The following is a 20,153-nucleotide window of genomic DNA, read 5'->3' on the forward strand; positions in this document are numbered from 1 at the left end:
GGGAGTGAGTCTCAGGCTTTCCCCTTCCTCAGACCTTATGAGAGTTTGTGGAAGGTAAATTCCCACGCTTTTTTATATTATATTGTATAAGATAGTCATATATTTACAGGCTAATCCTTACCTGACACAATGGTTAGGTGGATTTTTTCCAAGTTTTCTCTAAACTATTTGATTTAATGGCATAGATTTAATCACATGGAACTAGCCTTGTTTCCTCTCTCATTTCCTTAGGCCGCGTACACACGGGCAGATTGTCTGTCCAACTTAGTCCGCTGAACAGTGTTTCAGCGGACAATCCGCTCGTGTGTGGGCTTCAGCGGACTTTTTCAGCGGACAGTCTGACGAACAAAGTCTTACGGAATTTCCGTAAGACAGTCCGTTCAAACTTGGTTTTGTCCGTCCAAACTTGGTTTCAGCGGACAGTCCGCTCGTGTGTAGGCAAGTTGGAAGGACTAAGTATGGCGCATGCTCAGAAAGGGTTTACACAGCCGAAGGTTGCATTGCAGTGTATAGGACGTCGTTTTTCTAGTCCCGTCGTACGTGCTGTACACGTCATCGCGCACGCTTTCAGCGGACTGTCTGCTCATCGTGTGTGGTCAAGTCCGTTCATGCAAATTTTGAACGGACTGTCTGTCGGATTGTCTGCCAAACTTAGTTGGGCAGACAATCCACCCGTGTGTACGCGGCCTTAGTGATTTGTTTGCTTCACACAACCCCATAGACAGGATTTCATGGGACACCCGTTGCAGGTGACCAGGCGATGCGCCTTGAATGCAGCTGCATTTTTCTAGACTTGAACTTGAGTAGATCTGTGGTGGCAGTTTGTGCCCAGTATTTTAAAATTGGATGCAAGATACTATAAATTTCTATGCAATGTATATGGTTAGTATATATGTGTAATGAAAAAATAATTTTTCTTGTTTGTTATTTAATATATACTCTTACACATTTTCCTTTGCTAATTAACCACTTGCAGACCGGACCAATTTGCTGGTCAAAGACCAGACCCCTTTTTGCGATTCGGCACTGCGTCGATTTAACTAACAATTGCGCGGTCGTGCGACGTGGCTCCCAAACAAAATTGACGTCCTTTTTTTCCCACAAATAGAGCTTTCTTTTGGTGGTATTTGGTCACCCCTGCGGTTTTTATTTTTTGCGCTATAACCAAAAATAGAGCGACAATTTTGAAAAAAACGCATTATTTTTTACTTTTTGTTATAATAAATATCCCCCAAAAATATATAAAAAAACATTTTTTTTCCCTCAGTTTAGGCCGATACGTATTCTTCTACATATTTTTGGTAAAAAAAATCGCAATAAGCGATTATTGATTGGTTTGCGCAAAAGTTATAGCGTTTACAAAATAGGGATAGTTTTATAGCATTTTTATTAATAATTTTTTATTATTTTTTTTTTTACTAGTAATGGTGGCGATCAGCGATTTTTATTGTGACTGCGACATTGTGGGGGGCCCATCGGACATTTTTGACACATTTTTGGGACCATTGTCATTTATACAGTAATCACTGCTATATAAATGCAGTGATTCCTGTGTAAATGACACTGGCAGTGAAAGGGTTAACCAGTGGGTGGCAGTGCAGGGGTTAAGTGTTCCTAGGGGTGTGTTACTAACTGTGGGGGGGTTGGGCTTTCATTTAGTGAACACTGATCTCTGCTCCAATCACATGGAGCAGAGATCAGCGTCACTAGTTGCTAGGCAGAATGGAGAAATGTTGTTTACACGGCATTTCCTCCATTCGGCCGCTCCGTGAGACGATCGCGGGGATGCCCACGGCGATCGAGTCCACGGGTCCCGCGACCGGACTCACGGGGGTCCCGAGCAGCGCGGGAGCGCACCGCCGGCGGTGCGCTCCCGATGGCAGGGCGGCATTGAATATTGGACGTACCTGTACGCCAATATGCCTGCCCGTGCCATTCTGTCGACGTACATCGTCGTGCGCTGGTCGGGAAGTGGTTAAAGACGTATTAAATGTCCCGTTGTAAACCTCCTACCTCTGAAGAAGAGAGCCAATGCCCTAAAACTTGAAACGCATTGGGTATCTCTGTTGTCTATACCTCATTTTTCAACCAATGGTGGTTGTCAACTGCTGTCATTTGATTGTATATACCTGTAACTGCATCCAAAACCATTTTATATATATATATATTGTATCTATTTTTAACTTTGATCCATTAACATTTATATTTTTATACTTCTTTGTGACCTGTCCAGTTGTTCACTGTCCCTCTAAAGTCCCACTCAGAGGAATTTTTCTTGTTTTCATGAAAATGTGGAATAGACTCCCTCCAGAGGTGGTTTTGGCCAGCTCAGTAGATTGCTTTAAGAAAGGCCTGGATTCTTTCCTAAGTATATATAATAACTGGGTACACATTTATAGGTAAAGTTGATCCAGGGAAAATCCGATTACCTCTCTGGGATCAGGAAGGAATTTCTTTCCCTGCTGTAGCAAATTGGATCATTCTTTTCTGGGGGGGGGGGGGGGGGGGGTTTCGCCTTCCTCTGGATCAAATGTGGGTATAGGATTGGGTATATGGGATTGTATGATATTATTTTTTATTTTACTTAATTTTTAATTTTTTATGGTTGAACTAGATGGACTTGTGTCTTTTTTCAACCTGACTAACTATGTAACTATGTAACTATGAGGAGTAGTTGGGCCGATGGGCTCATTTGTTCATATTGAGATGAAAGAAATGGAAACTTTGCATTGTATAAGGCTATTGCCTGTTACAAAACAAGGGAATGGTTATTTGTGCAAATGGTTTTTAATTGTGTTTAAGCTGTCTAACCATGATTGATGATTTTAATATGTTTGATTTTATACTTTTTGGTTAATACAAGTTTAAGAATATTATAATTCAGAAGTAGTTGAAATCGATGGTATGACAGTAAATAAGAGGAAGTTATGAATTCCAGGCTATGCCAGAGGAATTGTGGTTAGTAAAGAAAAAGGAAGTAACTTAAGGTTGTGTAATCCTATGCACTAGGGAAAAATATATACTGCGAGTGAGATATGGATTTAAAAGAAAAATGGGAAAAGATGTTCAAAGATGTTCAAAGGTGTTTGAGGGGAAAATATGGAAAACATGTCTAAATGGGGAATGAATGGAATGACCAATGGATGTGGAATGAGAAAATGGTTGTATTGTGTTTAATGAATTACACAAGGTATTATTTGATTAATAGTATCTAAGTTTTTGTTCAAAATATACACAAATAGATGGTTATCTCATATTGTGTTTTCTTGTTTTGGGAGTAGAGGTTTTTAGGCCCACGTGCATCTACAAAAGATTTCTCTAAAACATTTTGGGGTTAAAATTAAAATTGATAATGGATTTTGGAAAAAAAGGGTGAAATTATAAATGTTTGAAGAGTTACTGAAATTAAGTAACCAGGACCAAAATAAATTGCTCCATATGTTGTGTGAAATGTTAAAATTTGAGGGGAAGTTTGTTTGAATGACAGTCAGAGTGACTATTCTGGATATATGTACCTTTTGGAATTCCCAGAGTGTCAGTCGTGAAGTGTTAATGATATAATGTTGTTTATTCATCAATGTGTTGTTTGTTGCTGATGATCAGATATATTTGCAAGGTTGGGAGGCTGACTTCTGAGCCAGAATATGAATGTGTTTGGGTAAAATGTTCTGTTCGGAGACCCTCGGGTCCACTTGGGTCTGTGTTTTGTTGACATCTTGTGGTAATACTGGATTTGAAAAGAAACAAATGTTTAGTAAAATATTTGAATCTATATATAATGACTGTTGCTAAGAAACATTTTTGTTTCTGCATGCTTTACTTATGTTTTTCAGTCAATGGGGAATATTATTTTTAATACGTCTAAATGGTTAAGGACTGAATTGGTCAGGTGGATTCTGTGGTTATTCATGTTAGATGAGAAGTATCTGCCCCAACCAGCCAGCATTCACCCCTAGCCCCATGCACATGAAGAAATGCCCACCCAATTCATACCCTATACCCCATTCATACCCTGCCCTATACCCTATCCAGGTGTCAAGTTACTTGAAGAAATTACTACAGCTTTTACATAGAAATCTTGGTTGTTCATCTTTGTTGTTCAAATGCCATGGGTGGTGCTGAGATGAGTAAAGACGGACTCTTGCTGAAAAATGTTCCTGGGAATAACACCTTGAAGGTTAGCCAAATGATGCACACCCAAGGTCTATGAAATTCCAATTAGCATCACAAGGAAGACATCCAGATGCCAGCCCGAAGACCCAAGTCTAGCCCAGTGCATCAGTTCCAGTCTGTCTGTGGATATCGAGTTCTGTCCTTCCAAAAAGGCAGGGTTTGGGGTGGAGAATTCATGTCTGTAAATATGGATGAGCACAGAATCGAACCAAAGCGTTTTGAGAAAAGTTTAGGAGAATGAGAATTATAATGTAGTCATTTCCTTCCTTTTTATGAATTTAATGGACATTCAGAAGCCATACAAGGGACTTTTTTTGTGCTTTTCTTTGGGACTATTTTTATTTGGCCTAAAGGCTGTCATGCCCCTCCCACTTGCTTTTATGGACTGTCACGCCCCTTCCCCCTTTTTATTTCATGGACAATTGCTGTGCAGCCCAGATTTTGATATCTACTGATTCTGATGTGTTTGTTGCTCTCTATTTTTACATGCTTAAAGCGAAGTTCCAGACTTTTTATGTTTATTAAAAGTCAGCAGCTACAAAAAGTGTAGCTGCTGACTTTTAGTAAACAGACGCTTACCTGTTCCACGGTCCAGCAATGCGGCCGAACGGAGCATCACTCCTCTCTCCCTCCTCTCCGCCGGCACCTCCATTGCCACTCTGGGCACCCAGCCGTGACAGCTTTTGGCTTCACGGCCGGGTACGTGCTGCGCATGCGTGAGTCGTGCTGTGCTCCCAGAGTGGACAGGCGATCTCCTGGGACCTGTCACGTGTCCCAGGAGATTGCCTAGAGGGAAGGGCTGGCGAAAGGAGGAGTCGCCTTGGCGGTCCCTAGGTGGAAAGGGGCAAGTCCCACTCCTAACGAGGCCCCCACTCCCCCCCAAAAAAATTACATGCCAAATGTGGCATGTAAGGGGGCAAGGCGTGCTTAAAGCAGAAGTGTCCCATAGACTTTAACGGTGTTCGCATACATTTTTTGTCTGTTCACAAGTTCTGGTGTGAACTGAACCACGGGGTGTTCAGCTCATCCCAACTTACAACTCAAAAGAAGGGGAGAGTTCTCATAGAGCACTATATGGTAACCAATTTTTATAAGGCTTTATTTCAGTAAAATGCACTCACGTATATTAAAATACAATGAGCAGTGTATCCCACTAACAAAACTGAGTTTTCCTCACTACACTTCCGGTTTCCGCATAAACTTGAAGTGATGACACTGGCCCCGCCCAACATGTTGTGTGACTAGTAATGGGACATCCTCAGGGTCAACGATGGGCACCTTGATGTAAGGGAACACTCTGATGGGGAACATAATGTAAGGGGCGACATTTTTGGGGAATCTGATGTAGGGGGGCTTTGATGTAAGGGGGAACCTGATGTGGGGGGGGACCATGATGGGGACTCTGATGTAAGGAACAATCTTGATGTAAAGGAGTAACCTCGTGGGAAACGTGAAGTAAGGGGACTCTAGTGGGTCTGTGATGTATGAAGTGTCTCTCAAGGGAATTTTTTCCAGGCCCACAAATATTTGTAGAATGAATGTGGCTGTGGACATGGTGGGAGGGAGCTAAGTTTGTTGAAAGGCTGACGCATATACTTTTGGCAGAATTGGAGCAATAATATCAAAGTATCTAGTGTATACCTCTAGAGAGAGGTCCATCTGGGCCTGAGGCCTCGCCAGTTGCCAATGAAGATATGGCATTCCTACTCTCCTCCACAGAAACTCCTCTATCAGGAAAGGTAATCTGTTCCTTGCAGTTGACAGGGAAGGTCATATCTGAGAGATAGTCATGTATTTCATCAGCCGTACATGTCAGAGAAGATGCATACATAGCAGTAGCCCACAAATATTTGTATAATATGGAAATATGTATTGTTTAAGGTCTGGAAAAGTTTGGAGACCCCTGATGTAGACTTTCAATGCAGACCAAAAGGTCCAATTTAAGGAACAGTTGCATTTCCAGGACAAAACCTAATAAGTATGTATAGTAATCCCTTGCTGGATTTATTGCATTGAATGGGGTGCAGAATGGTATCCCCAAAATCCCTATTCACCTTGTGACCCATAATAAAACCTAGACTCCCATTGAATGCATCACACTCACATTGTGAAGCATGAAAAAAATATATATTTTGGATGGACATGCTTTTTCATATTATTTCAGCCCCTTTTCTCATTGCTGATTTTCTCAGATAATATGCCTCAACTTATTTAAATACACAATCTTCGAGAGCACCTTCTTGAAAGTATGTTTTATTAATGCAATTCTCAGATGGAGAGCACTAAACATCTTCAAGGTTTAGGTCTCCAAGCTTTAGCTGAGAAATAAGCTTATCAAGGAGATGTCTAAGATAATGAGAAGGTGAAAGGTCACCTTGGAGAGGACAGACAGAAGAGCTATATATTTCAGGAGCTGATTATAAGGGTTCTTTCTCCAGGCTTAGGAAACTGCCCTATAAATCTACTTTGCAGAATACCGCACTAAAGGGCAAAAGCCTTGTCAAGCCTCGCAGGTGATTCTTTTTTTTTTTTCTCTGTTGACACTTGACACGTATGGGATTAATGAGGAAGGGAGAACATGGAAAGATCGAAGGTGAAGGAGCTTTTTGCAGGTGGTATATTCAATAAAACACTTGAAATATTCAATCAATCTTCTCGCGGAACCTGTTAGCCTTTCACGCTTGGCTGACTTCTAATATTACTTTAAAACACTAATTTAAAATACAAAATCATGAGGCAATTTGATACTAACCACTCACGGATGGAAATTACAGATGTGTAGCAGGAAAAGGACTTAGACCTCTAATTTCCTACAAGAGCTTGATGGGTGTCGACAAGATTCAGGTTATCTTGAAAGAAGCATGAGATCATTGCAGGTTGTGGACCCATGGCTGTCTTGGATATTATTATGTACAGTCGGTGTTAGTTCATGGTTATGATGAGCTCACCGGCCACCCAAGTGACTCTCTTCATGTTGGACTTTAAGTCTGATAGACATGGAGATGTTTTTGGTCGAACTGGAGAATAACTGGAGTCAAGTCAACCTCCAGAATTAACCCAAACTCAAACTGTATGACCTTGGGTTCTGGCCAGGGACAAACTAGATAGCAAACCACCACAATCCTCTCAAAAGAAAAAGAAAATCAGCCACAGTCCTTGTGTAAAACATATACTCACCAGCTACTTTATTAGATACACCTGTTCAAGTGCTTGGTTGGCAACACAAATTGCTAATCAGTCAATCACATGGCAGAAACTCAATGCATTTAGGCATCTGGGCATGGTAAAGATGACTTGGTGAAGTTCAAATGCGGAAGAAAGGGGATTTAAGTGACTTTGAACGTGGCATGGTTGTTGTGCCAGATGGGCTGGTCAGAGTATTTAAAAAAAAAAACTGCTGATCTACTGGCATTTTCATGCACAACCATCTCTAATGCCGCGTACACACGGGCGGACTGTATGGCGTACTTAGTCAGTCGAAACACATTTCAGCGGACAGTCCGCTCGTGTGTGGGCTTCAGCTGACTTTTTCAGCGTGCAGTCCGGCGTACTAAGTATTTCGGATTTTTCGAAATTCTGTCCGTCGTACTTTGGTTTCAGCGGACAATCCGCTCGTCAGTATGCTAGTTCGACGGACTAAGAATGGCGCATGCCCAGAAAGGATTTACACGGTGGAAGGGTGCTTTGCTGTGTATTGGACTTCCTATTTCTAGTCCCGTCGTACGTGCTGTACACGTCATCGCGCAAGCTTTCGACGGACTGTTTGGGTATCCGTGTGTGGTCAAGTCCGTTCAGTGGAAAGTACGACGGACTGTCCGCTCGTGTGTACGCGGCATAAGGTTTACAGAGAATGGTCCGAAAAAGAGAAAATATCCAGTGAGCGGCAGTTGTGTGGATGAAAATGCCTCGTTGATGTCAGAGGTCAGAAGAGAATGGGCAGATGATAGAAAGGCAACAGTAACTCAAATAACCACTCATTACAACCAATGTATGCAGAATACCATCTCTGAATGCACAACAGATCGAACCTTGAAGCAGATGGACTACAGCATTAGAAGACCACACCTTGTGCCACTCCTGTCAGCTAAGAACGTGAAACCGAGTGTACAATTTGCACAAAACCTAATGGGATTTTGGGTGGGGGGGGGGGGGGGGGCGCCATTTTTTTACATTTTGGGATGAGGTTTCCCTCAAAATTCATACTAGACCCGAAGGGATTTTTTACTTTTTTAAACCGGCACTTCTTTTGTTTACATTCTACTGTCAGTAGGGAATCATGGTTGTTAAGGACATGGCCGCCACCCGCTCCTTAACAACCAGCTATTATTCATAATAAATTCAGATCCATCTGAAAATAGTGTAGTGCTACCCCAAATGAGCCAATCATCCAGGTTCTTTTTCCCAGTAGCTTGCCCCACAGCCAAATGTATGTTCATAGTGACTCTTGTCTTCAAAAACTAGTATAGGGGGTGTTGTATTTGTAGTTTTTATTTTTTGAGAACTTGGATAGGATTGAGGGAATTGAGTAAGATACTCCAAAAATGAGAGCTATGTACAGATTGAGGACAGTAAACTCCGTTATGAAAAACTGAAATGGAAGTCCCTGCAATAGCAAACTGTGGGCTTGCAGTAAAAGCAGTGAAAAGTAAGTTATTTAATTTAGCGCACCAAGAGCAGGATCCCTTCACAAAGAACTGAATATACTAAGGTCTTCAGGACACCAGGCGTTGTCCCCATCAAACACACACAGTTGACTCTTTAGCACAAGAGCAGGGCCATATTTAATATTGATTGGACCCTGGGCAAAAAATTTCTTGGGCCCCCCCCCCCCATGCAATTTTGCTCTCCACCTGCTGTGAGACATACAATAAATAGCAGCTAGACTTAAATTATTTTTACTGTATCAGATCAGGCAGCTATTGCGATTGGTTGCCAGTGGTTACAGCATATCATTTCTGCTTAATGACTGGGTGCTAGAGGTTACAGCACACATTAAGGCTCACTGATTAGTTGCTAGAGGTTACAGCAAATGATTTCTGCTTGTTAATTGCTTGCTAGAGATTACTGTTAAGTAATACTGCTCACTGATTGGTTTCTAGAGGTTACAGCACATCATCTCATCATCTCCTCACTGCAGGGGAGCATGATACACATATGGATGCTACCTTTATTTACATATCAATGCTGCCAGCCGCATTTATTTACTTAGTAATGCTGCCAATATTTACATATGAATGCTGGTTATTTGCATATAAACACAGGGTCTGCAGGTGAGTCATCTGTACACAACAATAAGGCAGAGCTAGGCAGCATTAGTACCATCACTTCACACTGAGATATCAGGACACAGTACAGGACTAAAACGTCAAGGGACAAGGGAATTTACACTAGGATAGTAGGCAAGTATGAGGCAGCTGCTTTGGGCCCCACAACAATGACAGGGCCCAGGGCAGCTGCCCCTTTTGCCCTGCCTTAAAGACGGCCCTGCACAAGAGGGGTGGCAGCAACCTGAAAGTCTCTAAGATCTCTCACAGCAGTCTGTACTCACAAAGGTACAAGGAAAGCTGGTTGCCTCCCTCCAAAATCTATGTGACACCTTTCTCCTGTGATACCAGATTAGATCTTCAGATGATAGCCCCCTCACTCAGCTCTCTGTAGCTTCAGCATGCAGGTCCTCAGGTCACCCAGCCAAGGCCTCACAACCAGCAAGCACATGGCAGCATTGCCCCAGAGGGCAGAAATCCCTCCAGGCTAAACGTCACCTCTGCAGGCAAAGACCCACAGCTCTGTGTCTCAAAGTATTTATACAGACTCCCAGCAGCCTTCAGGGCCATCCTCACTGGGATTGGCTAGGGCTGTATAAGAATGCATACTGCTGTTTGCATTGCTCCACACCTATGTTCCAGAGAATTATCCAGGTGTCTGGAAAGCAGAGGAAGCAGTAAACACTAGCAGCAGTTGAAACACTGAGCAGACATCTACCTAATCACATTCCGCGGCACTGACTACAGTGAGCACAGGTACATTTACCTAACACAGCAATTGCAGCCACATTGGCTACAGTGAGACCAGCTAAATTTACCTAACAAAAAAACGCAGATCCCCTGAACACAGTGAGCCAGCACTAAGGCTGGGTTCACACCGCTGCGGCAGCGAGAACCGGATGTGATTCGCACCGCACTGCAGTGCAAATCACATCCGATCTCTGTGCGATGCGAGTTCAGCCATACAGATAGTATACAGATAGTATGGCTGAATTCGCATCGCACCCGCCGCAAACTCGCACAGGACCCTTTTTTTGGTCCGCAGCAGAATCGGATCGCATGGATGTTCACACCATGCGATCCGATTCCTGTCCGAGTTTGCAGATCGCACTGCGATATGCGGACTGATCTGGGGGTGTCATTAAGATTTCATTGACACTCCCAGCAGTCCGCATAGGGCAGTGTGAACTGCCGGCGGGAGGCATGCGATGCGGGAAAACGCAGCGGATTCGCGGCGTTCCCGCATCGCTATGGTGTGAAACTAGCCTTAATCTAACTAATTCTAGCACCTATCTAGGAGGGTGCTACAGCAGCATAAATAATTTGGAAAACGTTTCAAATCCACCCGGTATAACGAATATAACAAATACTAAAGAAACAAAATGAATCCCAAAAAACAACCATACCGACACAACAAATACAAATCAACAAAATATCAACCATAATGATTGCACCCCAAAGGAAAACTACATTTTCCGGCGTGCACATGTCTACTAATATAGAACTAAGATAAAGGAAATAAGTGCTGACATAACAAAAGAGAAAAGATTTGGAAAATGAGATCCTGAATCACAGTGGTGACATTGACCATATATGGGCATGTCCAGTAATGGTCACTGATGTCACCCAGGAGACCCCGCCCCTTTGTATATAACATCTTACATCCACCGGAGCTGTCATTCTGTGAGAGTGAAATGAATAGATGTGTGTCAGCGGGTGGTGTCTTTCTTCTTTAGGCAGGTTGGCTGGCTTTAGGCTCACAGAACCTAACAACCACCTAGGGTTGTGGAGAACAGGTCCCTGTCCTCCTCAACACGGGAACAAGGTGCTTTGTCAAGCTACCCCCCCCCCCCCCATGTTCAGGACATGTGGCCTGATATGCTTTAATAACAAGGGGGGTGGTACATGACAATGGCATCCCAGTCTTAGTCCGTAGGGTACAATATTGAGTTGGCCCACCCTTTGCAGCTCTAACCAGGGCCGTCTTTAAAGCAGGACAAAAGGGGCAGCTGCTCTGGGCCCTGTCATTGTTGTGGAGGCCCAAAGCAGCTACCTCATACTTGCCAACTATCCCAGTTTAAATTCCCTTGTCCCTTGAAGTTTTAGTCCTGTGCTGTGTCCTGATATCTCAGTGTGAAGTGCTGCTATTAATTCTGCCTATCTCTGCCCTATTGTTGTGTACAGACGACTCACCTGCAGACCCTGTGTTTACATGTAAATAACCAGCATTGATATATAAATAGCTGTGGACCATCACCATTCATATGTAAATATAGGCAGAATTCATATGTATATCATGCCCCCCTGCTGCCCACTGGGGAGATGAAGGGGCATGCTTAAAAGTCCTGCCTGCAACTGTGGTCATTCAAATGCATGAGAGTGTTATTAACAGTTAATGGGACTGCTGTGTATCTGCTAAACTAAAGGACAGCATGTTTCTGTGGTGTCAGGAAAGCGATTTTGCATGTGTTACCGACACACACAAATGTGAACGCAGGCTAAATGTCTCAGTTACATTGGTGGTCAGTGCAAATCTTCTTATTACATTGGGGCTTGGTGTAGAATATTTTTATTCACACTAGTGGCCAGTGTGAAGTTCCCCCTTACATTAGTGGTCAGTGTAAATTCCTTCTTACATTGGTGGTTACTGTGAATGCTTCTATTACATTATTGGTCAATGTAAACCCCTATTTCATAGGTGGCCAGTGTTGAAACTCTTCTGTATATTGGTAGTCCTGTCTGTAAAAAAAAATCAGCATTGCCTTTGATAACACTCTCCCCTCCCCCCAGCACTGCCACTGATCCCAGGAGTTCTAGGATCCCTGGGAGTTTTCTGTCTATTGATGGGTCCATGGTGTGTAGGCAGGTAGAGAGGGAAATTGTAGGGGGGAGGGGGGGGGCATAAGAAAATGTTAAATGTACTAATGTTGGAGAGAAGGCCTGGCTCACAGTCACCACTCTAATTCATCCCAAAGGTGTGCTATCAGGTTGAGGTCAGGACTCTGTGCAGACCAGTCAAGTTCCTCCACCCCAAACTCGCTCATCCATGTCTTTATGGACCTTGCTTTGTCCACTGGTCCAAATCATTTGGCGGAGGGGGGATTATGGTGCAGGGTTGTTTTTTTAGGGGTTGGGCTTGGCCACCTATTTCCAGTGACGGGAAGGTGTCGGCATACCAAGACATTTTGGACAATTTCATGCTCCCAACTTTGTGGGAACAGTTTGGGGTTGGCCCCTTCCTGTTCGAACAGGACTGTGCACCAGTGCACAAAGCAAGGTCCATATTGACATGGATGAGCGAGTTTGCGGTGGAGAAACTTAACTGGCCTGCACAGAGTCCTGATCTCAACCCGATAGAACACCTTTGGGATGAATTAGAGCATTACTGCGAGCCAGGACTTCTTTCCAACATCAGTACCTTCCCAGAAGAGTTGAAGCTGTTATAGCTGCAAAGGGTGGGCCAACTCAATTTTGAACCCTACGGACTAAGAATGGGATGCCATTAAAGTTTATGCGTGTTTAAAGGCAGGGGGTCCAATACTTTTGGTCCTGTGGCCACCAGGCCTGTAGAAGGAGCAGTTAACTCTGAGCATGTAGCCTGTGTGTTCTTTCCAGATTTTTCATCGTTGTTGCATCCCGTTTCCACTTCCGGTGACATCATCGTCTGTGTTCCACGTCGGACCTGGCTGTCTTCCTGGTGGCCACTGGAAAGAACTGCATGTCTTGTCCCCAATGACTGCCTACCCCTGAGAAAAGGATGGACCAGCAACTGGATTGCAATTCGTGCCTACAGCACAGATGAGCTTGATTTTATTCTCCTTCTTGTAATTGCATTAATTATTGTGCCATTAAAATCTTACCTAACTTATTGCACTTAGGTGGCGCTTCCTTCTTATTCCCTCATCATTTGACTTCAAGTGGTTGTACCGCAATGATTTGCAGCTGCAGGGATCACTCCAGTACCGTTTTTTAGAGCCAACGGTCAGCTTTCTTCTAATCGCAATTAGAGTGCCTAACTAGCCACTCAATATCTACTGCAAGCAGCGAGATGCGACATCCCCCCTCCTCCTGCTTTCCGTGGCTCATCCGTCCCCCCCTGGGAGACCCGAGCTACTAGCCCGCAGGTCCTCTGGCTGATTGAAGACCCATACAAAGCCAAAATCGAGTCTCTGCTATGATTTTCGGTTTACCTGGCTGTCAACGGCGCCATTCTTTGAAACACCAATCTTTTTGACTGCAGAGTGAGAGAGGAGGGATTTGGGATTTGGCGCCTGCGCCGTGAGGCGGAGGTGGTAGCCCCACCATCCAAGCGGACATAGGGTTGTGAATATTAGAGGGCCCCTCGCGGGTGAGCTTCGCTCGCCACGCTTCGGGCTCGGCCTTCGCTGCGCTCGGCTCTTTTTTATTCCTACTCTATGTCCACTTGGATGGTGGGGCTAGAACCTGGACTCACGGCGCAGGCGGCGTTCATCCTCTGCAATTTTCGGAATCTGTGTTGCTGTGTACTGTGCATGTGCAGTACGCAGCGGACACTATCGGATTGGAGGACGTTATATGACAAGACACCGGCGCTACATCTATAATCAAAAAAAGCTCATCCACTAATATATACAACAATGCCGCTCAATGAAAACAATCTGGTATAATTAAGGAGTACATATCTATATACTGTAAGCCAGCTCCCAGCACTCTGTATACCTGGATGGTGAGAAGGTAATTGATGACCGTTTATATAATCCGTGTGATCCAAGCTCTGAGTCTGTACAATCAGAAGTTACACTGAACCACATACACACAGGATTACATGCAGTGGCGTAACTAGAACCAGGCCCCCGATGCAAGAAACCATGAAGGGCCCCCCTGAACCCCAGCCAGGGCTCTTCCCTCCGAGTCCGGTGGTGGAACTCCAGGGCGTGGTCACAGGTATGACCTTTGTGAGCCCTGTAGTTCCACCACTGGTATCAGTAGTTTTTTTTTTTTTTTTTTTACATTTTTAGGTGCCCCATTGGGGGACTGTCCCTAGGCAGGATGGGGTCCCCGTCCCCAGAAGAGATGAGGTTCTTTTCTCCAGGGCAGATGAAGTTACTGCCCCCAGGTGAGAAGGGGTCCCTGTCCCCAGGGGAGGTGGGGGTCCCTGTCCCCATGTGAGAAGGGGTTCCTGTCCCCAGGGGGATATGGAAGGGGTATGTAATAGTGTGTGCTAGCTGCCTATGCTGCTGCCGGCCATATGTAGAGGGGGCTGTATGGGCCCCCTGCATCACAGGGCCCAGTTGCGGTCGCGACTGCTGCACCCCCTATAGTTACGCCCCTGATTACATGAATGGTCATAAATGACTCCACATGATCTGGACTGAGGATTTGGGGATGTTTTTACAGACAGACAAGTGTTCAGGCTTAGAAGTTATCTGTCAACTGTGATGGGGCTGCACGCTCCCCACCCCCACACACACTCCCTATCTCTTCCCATTCTCCTGTCAACTTTACCCTTCACTGCATCAGCAAAGCAAATGCCCCTGAAAGTTTACAGCTTTCCACCCTAGGAGACTTTTGTCATAAAAAAATTAAAGCTCACCCGTCTCCCTGCGTGTAGTGTGAACAGCCACCCCGACAGTAGTTACAGTGACCTCCGCATCCCGATTCTCTCACCACACCCCACTAATGATCTGGGGGGGGGGGGGGGGGTTGAGTCAGAGATCAGAGAGACCCTGCAGGAGACTGGAGGGGGGAAGAGAGACAGAAAGGAGCTTCGGATCCTCAGCACCACACCACAGGCACAGTGTATTTAGAAGAAATGCCTCTTCTGCTGTCTCAACAGTGGCAGGTGTTCTAATGCCCCCCCCCTCCGCCCGAATGGTTTGTCCCTGGTCTGCGCTGAGTAATGTGCCTGGGTTTCAAGCAGTACAAAACCCGGACACGTGATTCAAGACCGGTACTTTCTGCGTGAATTCTGGACTGGTGACAACCCTAAGCCCTTGTACACATGGTCGGACATTCCGATGGAAAATGTCCGATCGGACCGTGTTGTAGGATAATCCGACTGTGTGTGGGCTCCATCGGACTGTTTCCGTTGGAATGTCCGAGCAACAAAGTTTTAGAGCTGGGCTACAAAACTTTCCGACAACGTGATCCGATCGGACTTTGTCCGATTGTGTGTAGAGAATTCGGATCGGACAAAGTGCCATGCATGCTCAGATCAAATTCCTAGACCAAAGCTATTGGCTACTAGCCTGAACGTAGTCCCGTCCTAATGAAATAACGTCATCAGGTTACGTACAATCGGATTTTCCGACAACTTTGTCCGACCGTGTGTATGCAACACCAGTTTCGGACAAAATCCGTCAGACAAAATCAGATGGATTTTGTTGTTGGAATGTCCGACCCGTGTGTACAAGGGCTTAGAGAGCTGTGCATGATGTCATAGACCTAGGCTAATGAGCAGACAAGAAACAGGAGGTGGGATGTATAAGGGATTTACTGGCAGAAAAAAAAATGTTTTTCTATCCAAAGTTAAAACAACAATAAGGGCAGAAGATTTAATAGATAGAAAGATGAAAAAAAAAAATGTCTGCTTTAAGAACCATTGACAGCAGGAAGCTGTCATGCATAATAGCAGAAGCTATTATATATAATGTTCGGTTCCCGCCGAAAGAGTTGGGTGTTGACATGTGACATGTGCTTTAGACTAAACCTTCAACTCATCTCTAATCATAGTTATGAGGCATAGCAACACGCAGAGGATAATAGAATCTTATATAAGCATACATCACCCTAGTTCTCCCTTTTTATCGGTGAAATAAGAGTTGAGCAGAAGATTTGGACAGGCAAAATAGAGAAGAAGGTCATGGTCTGGAGTCCGGCTCAAAGGCCAGTGAGAGATTCACGAGTAGTCAGATGGATGAATACACACGGATCTGCTAGCAGATAACACAAAAGTAACACCCGAAGCTCAAGGTCTAAGTACCAGCTGGTCTTCACTAGAGCTCCTGATGGTGGAGATGGATTTCACTGCATGCCAATGCCAGGTCGTGGCCCTCAGGATTGCCCCAGCAGGGAGAGAGCAAGTGGCAAAACAAGTACTCTTGCGCACGAATGTGTTAACCCAGTGGCGTAACTAGAACCTTCAGGGCCCCGATGCAAGAAACCATGAAGGGCCCCCCTTCATGGAGAAGTATGCAGTGCAGTGTGGGTCGAACTCAGGGGGGGCGGGACTCTGGCTGGGGAGAACAGACATCGGACTGAGCGGCAATGCATGGAGCAGGAGAGGGGTACTCTGAGGAGCCTGCCGAGGACACAGGTAATGCGGGGAATGCACAACTAAAGAGCAGCCAGTGCGATAGTCGAGCGTGGAACTCTGCTAGTCACCCTCCACCTCCAGCCACCTGTGTGCATGGTGCACTGGTACCCCTAGCTGCCTATGCTGCTGCCGGCCCTATGTAGAGGGGGCTGCATGGGCCCCCTGCATCACAGGGCCCAGTTGCGGTCGCGACTGCTGCACCCCCTATTGTTACGCCCCTGTGTTAACCAGACAATCCAAAGTTCAGAGGGGATAGTATCTTTAGGCTGTGCTGTCTTCCAGGATAGAGATTCAAAAAAGAGAATTAAAAAAAAGAGGGCGCACCAGCCTTGTGCATTATCCTTTGATATATATATTAGAAGAAAAAATATTAAAAACTACTCACAAAGATGGAAAGAAAACCACACTGTAACAATCTTTGACTTGTGACAATCTGTCTACTGATAGCAGTCTCCAGAACCTGAAGAGAGGATGTGCGAACCATTGCTGGCTGACGCGTTTCGAAGGATTACCTTCTTGCTCAGAGCCTAGCAGTGTTATCTCCTACAGCTACTTATATATGTGTGTTCATTTACAAGGCACATCCCTAAACAGCTCCGGTGCCCCACCCCCATTCGTAGGCTGTCCAATGAAAGGCAAACCTTAGCTAGGAGCTCCAAAAATAAACCATATACATATATGCACATACACGTATTCATGCATATGCACTCACATGTACACCTAATTACATATTGGCATGTACACATATCATGATCACATACAGATATATATTATTATAGATCCCAGATTTATACACATGTGCTTATACTGGATCTCCATATGTATACACACACAATGGGGCTGATTTACAAAGCATTTACGGCATGTGTTGCGGTGCACGCCGACGCGCAACGGCCGTTTTCCTGTTCACAAAGCATTTGCGCCTGTAACACAGAGCAATTCCCCATTTACTATCATGTTGCCGGCGCACTGGCGGCCACCATCTGTGCGCCGCTATAGACCTGACACACGGCATCTTCAACTCAGAATTAAAAGTAGCTGGAAGTGCCAATATTATGGGGGTGATGTGGGTGATGTGAGGAAGTATAGATATGGCTGTCCAAGTAACAAATATGCCCAAAATAGAACGGAAAAGTAACTTTCTCTGAGCCAGCTTGCTGCACCTGCAAATACACTTGAAACTGCGCTAGGGCAATTTATGCACTGCGCATGCGCAAGCGGCATTTGCGCCCGTTAAAGTGCTCTGGTTCACTTCGCCAGCAAAATCTTAGTAAATGTCAAGCCACATAGGTTAATTTGCATAAGTTGAACAGACGCACCTCTCAACTTGACTTTTTTTCTCTTGGCTTCTCTTCTTCTGACACTTATATAATGGTTCCTTGTGTCAGAGGGGGCGGGGTCACCGTGTGGCCCCACCCTCTGTTATATAAGACCTGTCAGAAGAAGAGAAGCGTCACACAGCGGGAGCCTCCCATTGCGTGGAGCGGCCCGAGAACGAAGAAGAGATGCCGTGGAGGAAGATGCCGGACGAGAAAATCTGAGCAAGAAGAAAAGGATCGGAGGAAGAAGAAGATGGAGGAAGAAGAAGATGGAGGAAGAAACCGAAGGATGAAGAAAGGAAAAAGGAAAAAGACCAGAAGAAAGAAGATGAAAGAAGACTTTAATAAAGGAATTGTCTTGTCGTTTTTAACACTTTTGTCACTTTTTTGGTGAAATGGTAGGCTACCATTTCACACGGCGGGAGGCCGGGATCTGGGGGTCCCCTTGTTAAAGGGGGCTTTCAGATTCCGATAAGCCTCCCGCCGGCAGACCCCCACAACCACCGGCCAGGGTTGTGGGGATGAGGCCCTTGTCCTCATCAACATAGGGACAAGGTGCTTTGGGGGGGACCCCAAAGTATCCTCCCAATGTTGAGGGCATGTGGCCTGGTACAGTTCAGGAGGGGGGGTGGTGCTCTCTCCCCCTCTTTTCCTGCAGCCTGCCTGGTTGCATGCTCGGATAAGGGTCTGGTATGGATTTTGAGGGGGACCCCCATGCCATTTTTTTTGGCGCGGGGTTCCCCTTAATATCCATACCAGACCTGAAGGGCTTGGTATGCTCTTGGAGGGGAACCCATTCCGTTTTTTTTTTTATTAAAGTCGCTTGGCCTGGGGGCGACTTAAAGTCATGTTGTAAGTCTCCTTAAGTCGCGCTGTGATTTACACTCAAGTCGTGTCCTAGTTGCCTCCCAAAGTCACGCTGGAAGTCATGTTGCCCCTGTGTGAATGGACTGTTAATGATACGGCGTGCGCTATTATCAACTGCGCCTGCATATTATGTGTTGCACTTTTGTGTGCGCCAGTTCATACGCTCACTTAAAGCGGAGGTCCACCCTAAAGTGGACCTTCTGCTCATCGGAACCCCCCCCCCCCCTCCGGCGCCACAATTGGCACCTTTCAGGGGGGAGGGGGTGCAGATACCTGTACAGTACAGGTATCTGCACCCACTTCCGGGATAGCTCTCTGCGGAAAGGGGCGTAGATTACGCCCCTTTCCGCAAGTGCCCGCCCCTTTCCGCAAATTGCCCGCTGCCTGCTGGGAAACACACAGATCCCAGAGGCAGCGGGGACCGTCCTTATTGCGCAGCGCGACTCGCACATGCGCAGTAGGGAACCGGGAAATGAAGCCGAAAGGCTCCATTTCCTGATTCCCATACCCAAAATGGCGGCGGCAGCACCCGAGAGACGATCTAGAGATCGGCTTCGGGTGCCGACGTCGCGGGCGCGCTGGACAGGTAAGTGTCACTATTTTAAAAGTCAGCAGCTGCAGTATTTGTAGCTGCTGGCTTTTAAAAAAAAAAAAAACGCGGAGTCCCGGCGGACTCCCGCTTTAATAAATTATCTGGCGCACAAATGGAGGTATGAACCGGTGCAGCGCATTCAGCTTAGTAAATCAGCCCCAATGTGTGCACAGACAAATGCAATATTGAGTGCAATTGGGATGTATCTAGATGTAGTCCAAGGGGGCAGGTAGTGGATGAAGCAGATAAGGAAGAAGCATAGTCAATGAACAAGCCAAGGGTCAGTAGTGGGCAGTACCTGAAGGGGATCAGACAGAAGCATAGTCAATGAACGAGCCAAAAGAGGATAACAAGTAGTAGCAAACATATGGGTGGCAGCAGGAGTGACAAGAGCAAGATATTAGCTGGAGAGTGAGAGCACAATAATCTGGCAAAAAGGACGTGCAAAGGCGTGGCTTAAAGGGGTTGTAAACCCTCATGGTATTCCATCTCTATGCATTAAGGTGAAAAACCTTCTGTAGTGCTGCAGCCCCCCTCATCCCCCAAGCCTCTGTTTTACTTACCTGAACCCGATCTTTCTACGGCCGGGAACGAGCACACCAGCTTTAGCTGGTGGCTTGTGTCCTGATTGGATAGATTGAAAG

Source organism: Lithobates pipiens, unplaced genomic scaffold, assembly GCF_037356315.1.
Source record: "Lithobates pipiens isolate NorthernLeopardFrog02 unplaced genomic scaffold, aLitPip1_a1.2 Scaffold_37, whole genome shotgun sequence".
Classification (NCBI taxonomy): domain Eukaryota; kingdom Metazoa; phylum Chordata; class Amphibia; order Anura; family Ranidae; genus Lithobates; species Lithobates pipiens.